This window comes from Dendrobates tinctorius, unplaced genomic scaffold (assembly GCF_039654945.1).
Source record: "Dendrobates tinctorius isolate UK_male_01 unplaced genomic scaffold, ASM3965494v1 ptg000060l, whole genome shotgun sequence".
Classification (NCBI taxonomy): Eukaryota; Metazoa; Chordata; class Amphibia; order Anura; family Dendrobatidae; genus Dendrobates; species Dendrobates tinctorius.
This window is the reverse complement of record NW_027361728.1, coordinates 80268963-80281802: the sequence shown is the minus strand read 5'-3', so window position 1 is coordinate 80281802 and position 12840 is coordinate 80268963. Positions and strand designations below refer to the sequence as shown.

General features: G+C 42.6%; 1 long non-coding RNA gene across 1 annotated transcript; it reads right to left on the bottom strand.

Annotated features, from left to right (window-relative positions):
• Nucleotides 1-2192: 2192 nt before the first annotated feature.
• On the bottom strand, nucleotides 2193-11425 carry LOC141092803 (uncharacterized). Its single transcript, XR_012232928.1, has 3 exons — nucleotides 9818-11425; nucleotides 5664-5726; nucleotides 2193-3508 (listed from the first exon to the last, which is right to left on the bottom strand). It is a non-coding gene; the product is annotated as an uncharacterized lncRNA (long non-coding RNA).
• Nucleotides 11426-12840: the final 1415 nt, after the last annotated feature.

Genomic DNA, 12840 nt, shown 5'->3' with positions numbered 1-12840 from the left:
TTAGACCAAATCTGGGAAAACTGCAGCCTGTGGGCCGGACTGGAACAGCTAGAGGGCCGGATGTGGCCTGTGGGCTGCAGTTTGCCCAACTCTAATACCACTCATGGAACCTGTCAGGGAAACACAGAAGTGGAACATTTTGAATTCTAAGATGTTTGATTCTCATGTCCTACATACTAATTAGATTGTCATCTGAGTGCACCAAATTTGGCCAGAATTTTTAGGCACTCCTCCACATTACAACTACAATACCAAGAATAAAACGTTATAAAATCATGGCAATCACGAGATCGTTAAACTTGTTAATGACATGCAAATAATGTCAAAATTGAGACAATGTTTTTAAAACATGTCAATTTATTTGGTATTGAGTAGTAGTGCTACGTGCAGAAATCCCCGCACTTACACACCTTGGCATGCAATCAATGAGGTTATTAATTCTTGTCTGAAGTATTTGGATACACAAATCATAAAGATCCATTGCTGTCATCTCACTATGCAAAATTAAGCCAAGTCCGGAGGCACTAGAAGCCATGACATCATGTACCATGGCCAATCTGTGTAAAGACGAGCTGTTAGTACACCTGAAATGAAGACTAGAGGGGTTTGCCTACAGTACACTGTTCCACCCCACACCATAGTTCTAAGGGTAGAACTAGTGTGATGTTCATGATGACTTCTTCACAGTGTTGCCCATGTGGTTTCCAGATCAATCTTGGCTATCACTGACAAAAATATAAAATTGAAACTCAAAGCTGAAGAGTATAGACCTCCATTCCAGCCTCCATCTTGCTCCTCACCATGATTGCCTTTGAGAGTAGTGGTATGAGCCAATTGCTGTGCAATCTCCTAATGGTTTGTTGGCCTGTTGATTTGTTAGCCATTTCAATACTGAGGAGTACAGTTATGTTATCAAAATTTATAGACAGTTGTTGGCACTTATCAATGCTGCAAGATTCATTTTAAAAATCACTTTCCAATAAGATGAACCATGAGACTTTCACCATCACTTACTGAGCAGATTTTCTCTGTAATGTGAAATTACAATTTCTCCTTAAGATTGTCTTAAAGGAACTGAATGCATACGATAATTAGGTATTCTGCATAATAGAATTTCAACATATCAAAGTCAGTTGGCAGCTACACTCAGAGTTAGCCAGCCATGCCGAGCAGACTTCCAACAATCTCTTTGGAACGGCATTCTATCAATTGTATGCGTTTGATTAAATAACTCATTATAACAGATGGCCATCTTAGGCCTGCCATGATCCAGACACAATAAGGGACACATTTTGAGCCTTGGGAAGTAGAGCGTAATACACTGAAGGCAGAGTTTCTATACAAATATTTGTATTTTTACTTCTAATGACCTAAAACCATTTCAATTCTTTCCAAATAATGTGATTGCTGTTTTTTTCGTTCTCTGTGGAAAGTGAAATAATTGATAGTCATTAGGCTTTGTGCCAAACCTGATTATTCTTTGGATATGTGGGTTTAACTCTTTAAGGAAAAACTGAAGTAAAAAATAAAGAATACAGAAGGTTGCATTTACAGAAAGTATTTGATCACATTTTCCTGATGGGACATACTCCCAAGAAAGCAAATGACCTGCAGAACCATGCAAATGTATTCTCTAAGCTAAGGTTTTGCATTTTCATATTATTCCTTTTTACAGGCTTACTCTTCTGAAAACCTGTAGTCAGTTATGACTGCAATTGATTCTAATCTTCCATTCTCCTATGTCATATCAAAAAAGGGTTCAGGTTGCTAAGATATGCAGATTTATTTGACATTATTTAATGTTAACACTGGCATAACACAAACTAATACTTGAGGCAGGAACTTCTTTATAAGAATCATATAGTAGAATCTGAGCAATTTCTTACGATAAAATATGTAATGAGTTTCTGACAATTTTTATTTTCTAAAGAGCGATAACAGGAACTTTGGTAGATTGAGACTATGTCTCTACTATCTATTTGCTACATCACACATGAACAATCTGCCTCTTTAAAAAAATATGAAATAAACAGGGAAAAGACATAGTATATGTGGGGGCAAGAAATAACTATCCCAAAGAAATACGAGAAAGCATCATGTTACCACATACACATAAGGATATTATATATTGGGACTTAGATAGGAAAACTGCACAATTTAGAAATAGCACCAAAAAGGAAGCAGTCAAAAAATCCATAAAATTCACAATTTTATTGAAATCACATATATAAAGGACACAACAGTACATGGAATGGGGAAGAGAAATATCCAAACGTGCACAGTGGTGCAAAGGATCAAAACACACTGTGTCCACAATCCCAGGATAGTCAATATCTATCCCCAATAGGGAAGTCAGAGGCAGCTTATCATGGGCACACTGATGAATAATCGATATCTATCCCCAATAGGGGTTTAAACAATTCATCATATACACATCAGTATATAGGCTAAAAGCTCAACCCTCACTGCTGCCCATAATTTCCCATCAGGGCAGAATACAGAAATCTACAGAGCAAATGCTCAAAAGAAGCGCCCTGACAGCATCATCAGTGTTAAAACAACATCAGTTGCATAGATGCCTAGAGGACAACCCCTATACGGCGGATGTTAGAAATACACATAACAATATAAGTGCTGTGAAGGCGTCATTACCCGGGTCTAGTGGAGACGGTGTGGTAGATCCAGTCCCCAACGTGCGTTTCGGAGCCGTGGCTCCTTCCTCAGGGGGCGTGGTGAGTGGGCGCAACCACCCAGTTTAAGTAGCGCACCCACCGGAAGTCCCACCGGCGTGCACGCTATCCGCCAATCAGAGGACGACTCATCACCACAGTGACGCTGAATACATGCGGGCCCACGTGATCAGACGCCGCCGGGTGGGAGGAGTCAACCGCCTGGTCAGCAGACAGCACACACGCGCAATGGATGTGGCTGTAAAGCCACCATTTTGACAGAGGGCAAGACAAAGGGCAGAGGTGAACAATATGGCATAACAGGACAATAGGCATATAAAATGCAGCCGCATAGTGCCTACAAATTGAAAGATAATATAGCAGCTATGCAGAGCAATTAAAATTAAACAAGGCAAAAGGCACAAACATACTGGAATATACAAAATCTGCATTAGAGAGACACATAAAGATTATGGAATACTATAGCCTATACCCACAATGTATAATGGCATATATGATCATATAAAGCATACAAAGTTATATTGACAACAATGTTGAATACAGCATACATATGCCAAATAGACACTTATATACATTGTTAATAGACATGCAAGATATACACCAACTAATATATTACCATACCAAAGCAGAGTGTATGTATGTGTAACACCTCATATACAGAAAATATATAAGACAACCATTAATGATACAGTAACATATATTAGTACATCATATCACATCAACAGAAAATGTAGGTCAATACAATTGTCCTCAATGTCTTGAAAGATGGCTCTGAACTTCATCCACATTCTCCAAACAAATAGATGATGTAAGTAGAACTACAAAAATAAACAATAAAAATGAATAAAATGACAAAACCACTGTAATCACGTAAACATATATCAGACCATGACTATAAGAATGGGACATATGAAATATTTTCGTTTAATCCATATGGTTGGATAGTACCCAATGTCCAAATCCACCTAGTTTCAGACCTAGCTAGACGATTGGACAGTTTACCTCCTCTTATATTAATGTTAAGGGCATCAATGCCACGAACACTAAGTAACGTGGCATTACACCCATGATGTTCTTTAAAGTGTCTGGGCAAAGTTTTCAAGCTCGAGTTGTCAGTGCAGGCAGAGGCGGCCTGTATGCCCAAAACATGTTCTCTTGTACGAACCTTCAACTGCCGTGTTGTCATACCCACATAGATTAAACCGCAGGGGCACGTGGCATAGTATATCACGTACCGAGTGGTACATGTTATACGATGCTTGATGGTAAATGTTTTAGTACCATCACAGTTGGTAAATGAAGTACTCCGTACAATATTGGGGCAGGCCACACATCTGCCGCATGGAGTACATCCCTGCCCAGCCGGAATATCATCCAGAAAGGTGTGCGCCCGACGATCAACATAGTGACTGGCTACCAATTGATCCCTCAGATTTCTAGCCCTCCTAAACGTGATGAATGGATATTCTGGGAGAAATTTATGGAGAACTGAATCAACCTTAAGGATGGGCCAAGCCCTTGCCATAGCATCACGCATCAGCCCATGTTGCGAATGAAAGGAAGTGACAAAGCGAACCATGTCATTTCCTTCAGATCTCTTATTGTTCCTGTAGAGCAAGTCGTTGCGAACTGCATACCTCGCACATTGATAGGCCCTTTTGACACTCCGTCTACTATAACCGCGTGTCAGAAAACGTGTTTTCAACTCATTAGCTCTAAGCTCAAAGTCCGCATCGGTGGAACAGATGCGGCGTAGTCGCAAAAACTGCCCCACCGGAATGGCCTTAATGAGGTGATGCGGATGGCAGGAAGAGGCATGGAGAAGGGTATTAGTAGATGTTTCCTTGCGGTAAATATCCGTTTGAATTATACCTCCCACATCCTTACGAATAGAAACATCCAAGAAGTTGATTTTAGTCGGATCCCATACCAACGTGAGTTTGATATTCAGATCATTACTGTTCAAAGTGGACACAAATTGCTGAAGGTCGATGGAGCTGCCCTGAAAGATGAAGAAGATGTCGTCGATATAGCGTGCCCATAACTGGACACGCTCAATCAACCCCTCTCCATCAGACAGGAAGAGGTCCCTCTCCCACAGCCCCAGGAAGAGGTTGGCATAGGACGGCGCAAAGGCCGCACCCATGGCAGTCCCCTGGAGCTGTAGGTAGAAGGACCCCTTAAACACAAAAAAGTTGTGTGTGAGAGGGAACTCCAAGAGCTCCAGGATGAGGTCTCTAAGTCCAGTTGAAAGTGTAGATGTAGTAAGAAAAAACTTTACTGCACGCAATCCATCTACGTGCTTAATACTGGTATATAGAGACTCAACATCCACAGAAGCAAAAAGAGAATCACTCTCCATGCAGAGTCCATCGACCTTCCTCAATAGATCCCCTGCGTCCTTGAGGAAAGAGGGAAGACTGGATACTAGCGGCTGAAGATGATGATCTATCCATTTATTGATATTTTCAAGAAAGTTCCCTCATCCAGATATAATAGGTCTACCTGGTGGTGACTTGATGTCCTTATGAACTTTAGGTAAGAGGTACAGTGTTGCTATAGTGGGCTCTTTAACGATAAGTGCCGAAGCCAGCTGTCTGGTGACAATGCCATTAATCACGGCCTTATTCACAATCCGATCTAGCTTGTCAGCAAATGCAGAGAGGGGGTTGTATGTCAATCTTTTCTAACATTCCAAGTTGTTTAACTGACGAAACGCTTCCCTCTCATACATTGCTGTAGGCCAGACCACCACATTGCCACCCTTATCAGCCGGCTTCAATACCACATCAGGAAGATTTTGTAAATATCTCAGCCTCACTCTCTCATTTCTAGTCAAATTATCCACCTTGCTGAATCTGGGGATTTTCATAAATTCATCAGTCTCCACACGTACAAATAGATCTATATTAGGACATGAAGTGAAAGGAGGGAACTTCATTGACCGTGGACGGATGGATGGGGGAATCTTACCTCCCTCCTCGTCATGTTCAGCCGCCAGTTCCTCCAGAGTTCTTATAGCCTCCTGTTCCTCCTCTGTAGGAAAAAGATGTTGGAGATCGTTGTTAAAAAAATAACGTTTGAACAGTAATGATCTAGAGAACAAATTAAGATCCTTCACGGCAGTGAAGGTATCGAAATTGGAAGTTGATTTGGTCCAAGATGAAGTGCGTAAAGGATGTTCACCTACCAGAATTCAATCTTAGAGACCTCATCCTGGACCTCTTGGAGTTCACTCTCACACACAACTTTTTTGTGTTTAAGGGGTCCTTCTACCTACAGCTCCAGGGGACTGCCATGGGTGCGGCCTTTGCGTCGTCCTATGCCAACCTCTTCCTGGGGCTGTGGGAGAGGGACCTCTTCCTGTCTGATGGAGAGTGGTTGTTTGAGCGTGTCCAGTTATGGGCACGCTATATCGACGACATCTTCTTCATCTTTCAGGGCAGCTCCATCGACCTTCAGCAATTTGTGTCCACTTTGAACAGTATTGATCTGATTATCAAACTCACGTTGGTATAGGATCCGACTAAAATCAACTTCTTGGATGTTTCTATTCGTAAGGATGTGGGAGGTATAATTCAAACGGATATTTACCGCAAGGAAACATCTACTAATACCCCTAGTTTTTGCAACTACGCCGCATCTGTTCCACCGATGCGGACTTTGAGCTTAGAGCTAATGAGTTGAAAACACGTTTTCTGACACGCGGTTATAGTAGACGGAGTGTCAAAAGGGCCTATCAATGTGCGAGGTATGCAGTTCGCAACGACTTGCTCTACAGGAACAATAAGAGATCTGAAGGAAATGACATGGTTCGCTTTGTCACTTCCTTTCATTCGCAACATGGGCTGATGCGTGATGCTATGGCAAGGGCTTGGCCCATCCTTAAGGTTGATTCAGTTCTCAATAAATTTCTCCCGGAATATCCATCCATCAAGTTTAGGAGGGCTAGAAATCTGAGGGATCAATTGGTAGCCAGTCACTATGTTGATCGTCGGGCGCACACCTTTCTGGATGATATTCCGGCTGGGCAGGGATGTACTCCATGCGGCAGATGTGTGGCCTGCCCCAATATTGTACGGAGTACTTCATTTACCAACTGTGATGGTACTAAAACATTTACCATGAAGCATCGTATAACATGTACCACTCGGTACGTGATATACTATGCCACGTGCCCCTGCGGTATAATCTATGTGGGTATGACAACAAGGCAGTTGAAGGTTCGTACAAGAGAACATGTTTTGGGCATACAGGCCGCCTCTGCCTGCACTGACAACTCGAGCTTGAAAACTTTGCCCAGTCACTTTAACGAACATCATGGGTGTAATACCACGTTACTTAGTGTTCATGGCATTGATGCCCTTAACATTAATATAAGAGGAGGTAAACTGTCCAATCGTCTAGCTATGTCTGAAACTAGGTGAATTTGGACATTGGGTACTATCCAACCATATGGATTAAACGAAAATATTTCATATGTCCCATTCTTATAGTCATGGTCTGATATATGTTTACGTGATTACAGTGGTTTTGTCATTTTATTCATTTTTATTGTTTATTTTTGTAGTTCTACTTACATCATCTATTTGTTTGGAGAATGTGGATGAAGTTCAGAGCCATCTTTCAAGATATTGAGGACAATTGTATTGACCTACATTTTCTGTTGATGTGATATGATGTACTAATATATGTTACTGTATCATTAATGGTTGTCTTATATATTTTCTGTATATGAGGTGTTACACATACATATACTCTGCTTTGGTATGGTAATATATTAGTTGGTGTATATCTTGCATGTCTATTAACAATGTATATAAGTGTCTATTTGGCATATGTATGCTGTATTCAACATTGTTGTCAATATAACTTTGTATGCTTTATATGATCATATATGCCATTATACATTGTGGGTATAGGCTATAGATTTCCACAATCTTTATGTGTCTCTCTAATGCAGATTTTGTATATTCCAGTATGTTTGTGCCTTTTGCCTTGTTTAATTTTAATTGCTCTGCATAGCTGCTATATTATCTTTCAATTTGTAGGCACTATGCGGCTGCATTTTATATGCCTATTGTCCTGTTATGCCATATTGTTCACCTCTGCCCTTTGTCTTGCCCTCTGTCAAAATGGTGGCTTTACAGCCACATCCATTGCGCGTGTGTGCTGTCTGCTGACCAGGCGGTTGACTCCTCCCACCCGGCGGCGTCTGATCACGTGGGCCCGCGTGTATTCAGCGTCGCTGTGGTGATGAGTCGTCCTCTGATTGGCGGGTAGCGTGCACGCCGGTGGGACTTCCGGTGGGTGCGCTACTTAAACTGGGTGGTTGCGCCCACTCACCACGCCCCCTGAGGAAGGAGCCACGGCTCCGAAACGCGCGTTGGGGACTGGATCTACCACACCGTCTCCACTAGACCCGGGTAATGACGCCTTCACAGCACTTATATTGTTATGTGTATTTCTAACATCCGTCGTATAGGGGTTGTCCTCTAGGCATCTATGCAACTGATGTTGTTTTAACACTGATGATGCTGTCAGGGCGCTTCTTTTGAGCATTTGCTCTGTAGATTTCTGTATTCTGCCCTGATGGGAAATTATGGGCAGCAGTGAGGGTTGAGCTTTTAGCCCATATACTGATGTGTATATGATGAATTGTTTAAACCCCTATTGGGGATAGGTATCGATTATTCATCAGTGTGCCCATGATAAGCTGCCTCTGACTTCCCTATTGGGGATAGATATTGACTATCCTGGGATTGTGGACACAGTGTGTTTTGATCCTTTGCACCACTGTGCACGTTTGGATATTTCTCTTCCCCATTCCATGTACTGTTGTGTCCTTTATATATGTGATTTCAATAAAATTGTGAATTTTATGGATTTTTTGACTGCTTCCTTTTGGTGCTATCTCTTTAAAGAATATGAACACCTCCAGAGGAATTTTTTTTCACTTAAATTCTTGTATTTTGGACTAAAAATATATACAATTGGGTTTCATTTTCTGTACTATGCTTGGTAATGTATTTCTGCACTGATGATGGTTCTGTTGATGTATTTATGTACTGATAGTGGTTCTGGTGCTGTGTTCATGTGTGATACCCCAGAGTTGGGGATTACAACAGTTATGTTTATAATGTAAAGCACATTATATGTATGCCATTAATGTTTTGCAGCATTTTTTTAGGGATCTGTAATATTCTATGCATTCAGGTTTGTTATTTGCTCTTTTACTGTGTGTATTACTTTAAGAATAGTTATTCAGTATTTTATATGCAATAAGCTCCCCAGATATAGGCAGTTAAGTAGTTAATCAAAGCACTTGGCAGGTAGCTAGGGAACTAGTTTTGATGGTGGAGTGTGTGAACAAAACTACAGCAACAATAGTTTTTACTAAGAGTTCCTGTAGAGTCCAGTCAGAGCAGCACAGCAACAGGTAGAATATTTAATCTCCCTGTTTCAGCAGGCTGTATGAAGCAAGCTAGCTGGAGGAAAGCGAGGGAAGCATCTAAGACTTTTACTACTGAAAGTGGAGGAACACCTTGGTCCCCAAGAGTATACAGTCTAATTGCAAGTGTGCTGTGGACGCAGCCAGAAGGAAGTCACCCATAGTACAGATGGGAATGCCAGATGACCACACATAATGAAGGATAGTTGGACTAGGACATGCAGACCATCTAGCAGTCATGGCCCAACAAGAGTGGAAGAACATTCCATAGGGTTAGCACTGAACACAACCCTTAGATGCTGAAGGGACTTGCTGCAATGCACTCTTTTTTAGCACATGGTACCAATATCTGCAACCATTTATAGTCTGTGTTTTGGTTCCTGCCATCACAGAGTATGTGCCACAGTCTACTGCTGTTGATAGCTTGAAAAAAGAGGGGGAGAAGCCAGCGCTGCTTGTGGTCAGAACGTAATACATAAAGTGTGAAAACACACATTGGTTTCTATCTGTATTCAAAAATGAGACATTTAGCAAAAAATTGATCAATTGTTTGAGCTACCCCGCCACGTCAAGGCAGTCTCGTATGGGGAGTCCTACTCTACGTTTTTTATGTTCGCTGTGCCATTGCGGCCTCCTAAATGTATAAAAGCAAGACCTCATTACATGCACACTGTACCTCAAGCATTTCAAAATCGTTCCTATGGCACCAGAGGACAAGCGCAGATAAAGGTTAGCCAGGTCCATGCAGACATTTCAGGTCCAACCTCCACACTGCCTGACCAGCACCACAGATAAAGGACGATCCAGGCCCAGATACAGGTGCGTAATCAAATAAAGCCTAGGGCAGGGCAGGGCCGCTGTTAATGTGAACAGCAGCCTAGATCAATCACTAAGAAAACAGAAAGAATAGCGTACATGACCCAGCGCGCACGGCTACAGTGGTGGTCAGCCACAAAACCAATATCAAGAAAAAAGAGGGGGAGAAGCCAGCGCTGCTTGTGGTCAGAACGTAATACATAAAGTGTGAAAACACACATTGGTTTCTATCTGTATTCAAAAATGAGACATTTAGCAAAAAATTGATCAATTGTTTGAGCTACCCCGCCACGTCAAGGCAGTCTCGTATGGGGAGTCCTACTCTACGTTTTTTATGTTCGCTGTGCCATTGCGGCCTCCTAAATGTATAAAAGCAAGACCTCATTACATGCACACTGTACCTCAAGCATTTCAAAATCGTTCCTATGGCACCAGAGGACAAGCGCAGATAAAGGTTAGCCAGGTCCATGCAGACATTTCAGGTCCAACCTCCACACTGCCTGACCAGCACCACAGATAAAGGACGATCCAGGCCCAGATACAGGTGCGTAATCAAATAAAGCCTAGGGCAGGGCAGGGCCGCTGTTAATGTGAACAGCAGCCTAGATCAATCACTAAGAAAACAGAAAGAATAGCGTACATGACCCAGCGCGCACGGCTACAGTGGTGGTCAGCCACAAAACCAATATCAAGAAAAAAGAGGGGGAGAAGCCAGCGCTGCTTGTGGTCAGAACGTAATACATAAAGTGTGAAAACACACATTGGTTTCTATCTGTATTCAAAAATGAGACATTTAGCAAAAAATTGATCAATTGTTTGAGCTACCCCGCCATGTCAAGGCAGTCTCGTATGGGGAGTCCTACTCTACGTTTTTTATGTTCGCTGTGCCATTGCGGCCTCCTAAATGTATAAAAGCAAGACCTCATTACATGCACACTGTACCTCAAGCATTTCAAAATCGTTCCTATGGCACCAGAGGACAAGCGCAGATAAAGGTTAGCCAGGTCCATGCAGACATTTCAGGTCCAACCTCCACACTGCCTGACCAGCACCACAGATAAAGGACGATCCAGGCCCAGATACAGGTGCGTAATCAAATAAAGCCTAGGGCAGGGCAGGGCCGCTGTTAATGTGAACAGCAGCCTAGATCAATCACTAAGAAAACAGAAAGAATAGCGTACATGACCCAGCGCGCACGGCTACAGTGGTGGTCAGCCACAAAACCAATATCAAGAAAAAAGAGGGGGAGAAGCCAGCGCTACTTGTGGTCAGAACGTAATACATAAAGTGTGAAAACACACATTGGTTTCTATCTGTATTCAAAAATGAGACATTTAGCAAAAAATTGATCAATTGTTTGAGCTACCCCGCCACGTCAAGGCAGTCTCGTATGGGGAGTCCTACTCTACGTTTTTTATGTTCGCTGTGCCATTGCGGCCTCCTAAATGTATAAAAGCAAGACCTCATTACATGCACACTGTACCTCAAGCATTTCAAAATCATTCCTATGGCACCAGAGGACAAGCGCAGATAAAGGTTAGCCAGGTCCATGCAGACATTTCAGGTCCAACCTCCACACTGCCTGACCAGCACCACAGATAAAGGACGATCCAGGCCCAGATACAGGTGCGTAATCAAATAAAGCCTAGGGCAGGGCAGGGCCGCTGTTAATGTGAACAGCAGCCTAGATCAATCACTAAGAAAACAGAAAGAATAGCGTACATGACCCAGCGCGCACGGCTACAGTGGTGGTCAGCCACAAAACCAATATCAAGAAAAAAGAGGGGGAGAAGCCAGCGCTGCTTGTGGTCAGAACGTAATACATAAAGTGTGAAAACACACATTGGTTTCTATCTGTATTCAAAAATGAGACATTTAGCACCACTGTAGCCGTGCGCGCTGGGTCATGTACGCTATTCTTTCTGTTTTCTTAGTGATTGATCTAGGCTGCTGTTCACATTAACAGCGGCCCTGCCCTGCCCTAGGCTTTATTTGATTACGCACCTGTATCTGGGCCTGGATCGTCCTTTATCTGTGGTGCTGGTCAGGCAGTGTGGAGGTTGGACCTGAAATGTCTGCATGGACCTGGCTAACCTTTATCTGCGCATGTCCTCTGGTGCCATAGGAACGATTTTGAAATGCTTGAGGTACAGTGTGCATGTAATGAGGTCTTGCTTTTATACATTTAGGAGGCCGCAATGGCACAGCGAACATAAAAAACGTAGAGTAGGACTCCCCATACGAGACTGCCTTGACGTGGCGGGGTAGCTCAAACAATTGATCAATTTTTTGCTAAATGTCTCATTTTTGAATACAGATAGAAACCAATGTGTGTTTTCACACTTTATGTATTACGTTCTGACCACAAGCAGCGCTGGCTTCTCCCCCTCTTTTTTCTTGATATTGGTTTTGTGGCTGACCACCACTGTAGCCGTGCGCGCTGGGTCATGTACGCTATTCTTTCTGTTTTCTTAGTGATTGATCTAGGCTGCTGTTCACATTAACAGCGGCCCTGCCCTGCCCTAGGCTTTATTTGATTACGCACCTGTATCTGGGCCTGGATCGTCCTTTATCTGTGGTGCTGGTCAGGCAGTGTGGAGGTTGGACCTGAAATGTCTGCATGGACCTGGCTAACCTTTATCTGCGCTTGTCCTCTGGTGCCATAGGAACGATTTTGAAATGCTTGAGGTACAGTGTGCATGTAATGAGGTCTTGCTTTTATACATTTAGGAGGCCGCAATGGCACAGCGAACATAAAAAACGTAGAGTAGGACTCCCCATACGAGACTGCCTTGACGTGGCGGGGTAGCTCAAACAATTGATCAATTTTTTGCTAAATGTCTCATTTTTGAATACAGATAGAAACCAATGTGTGTTTTCACA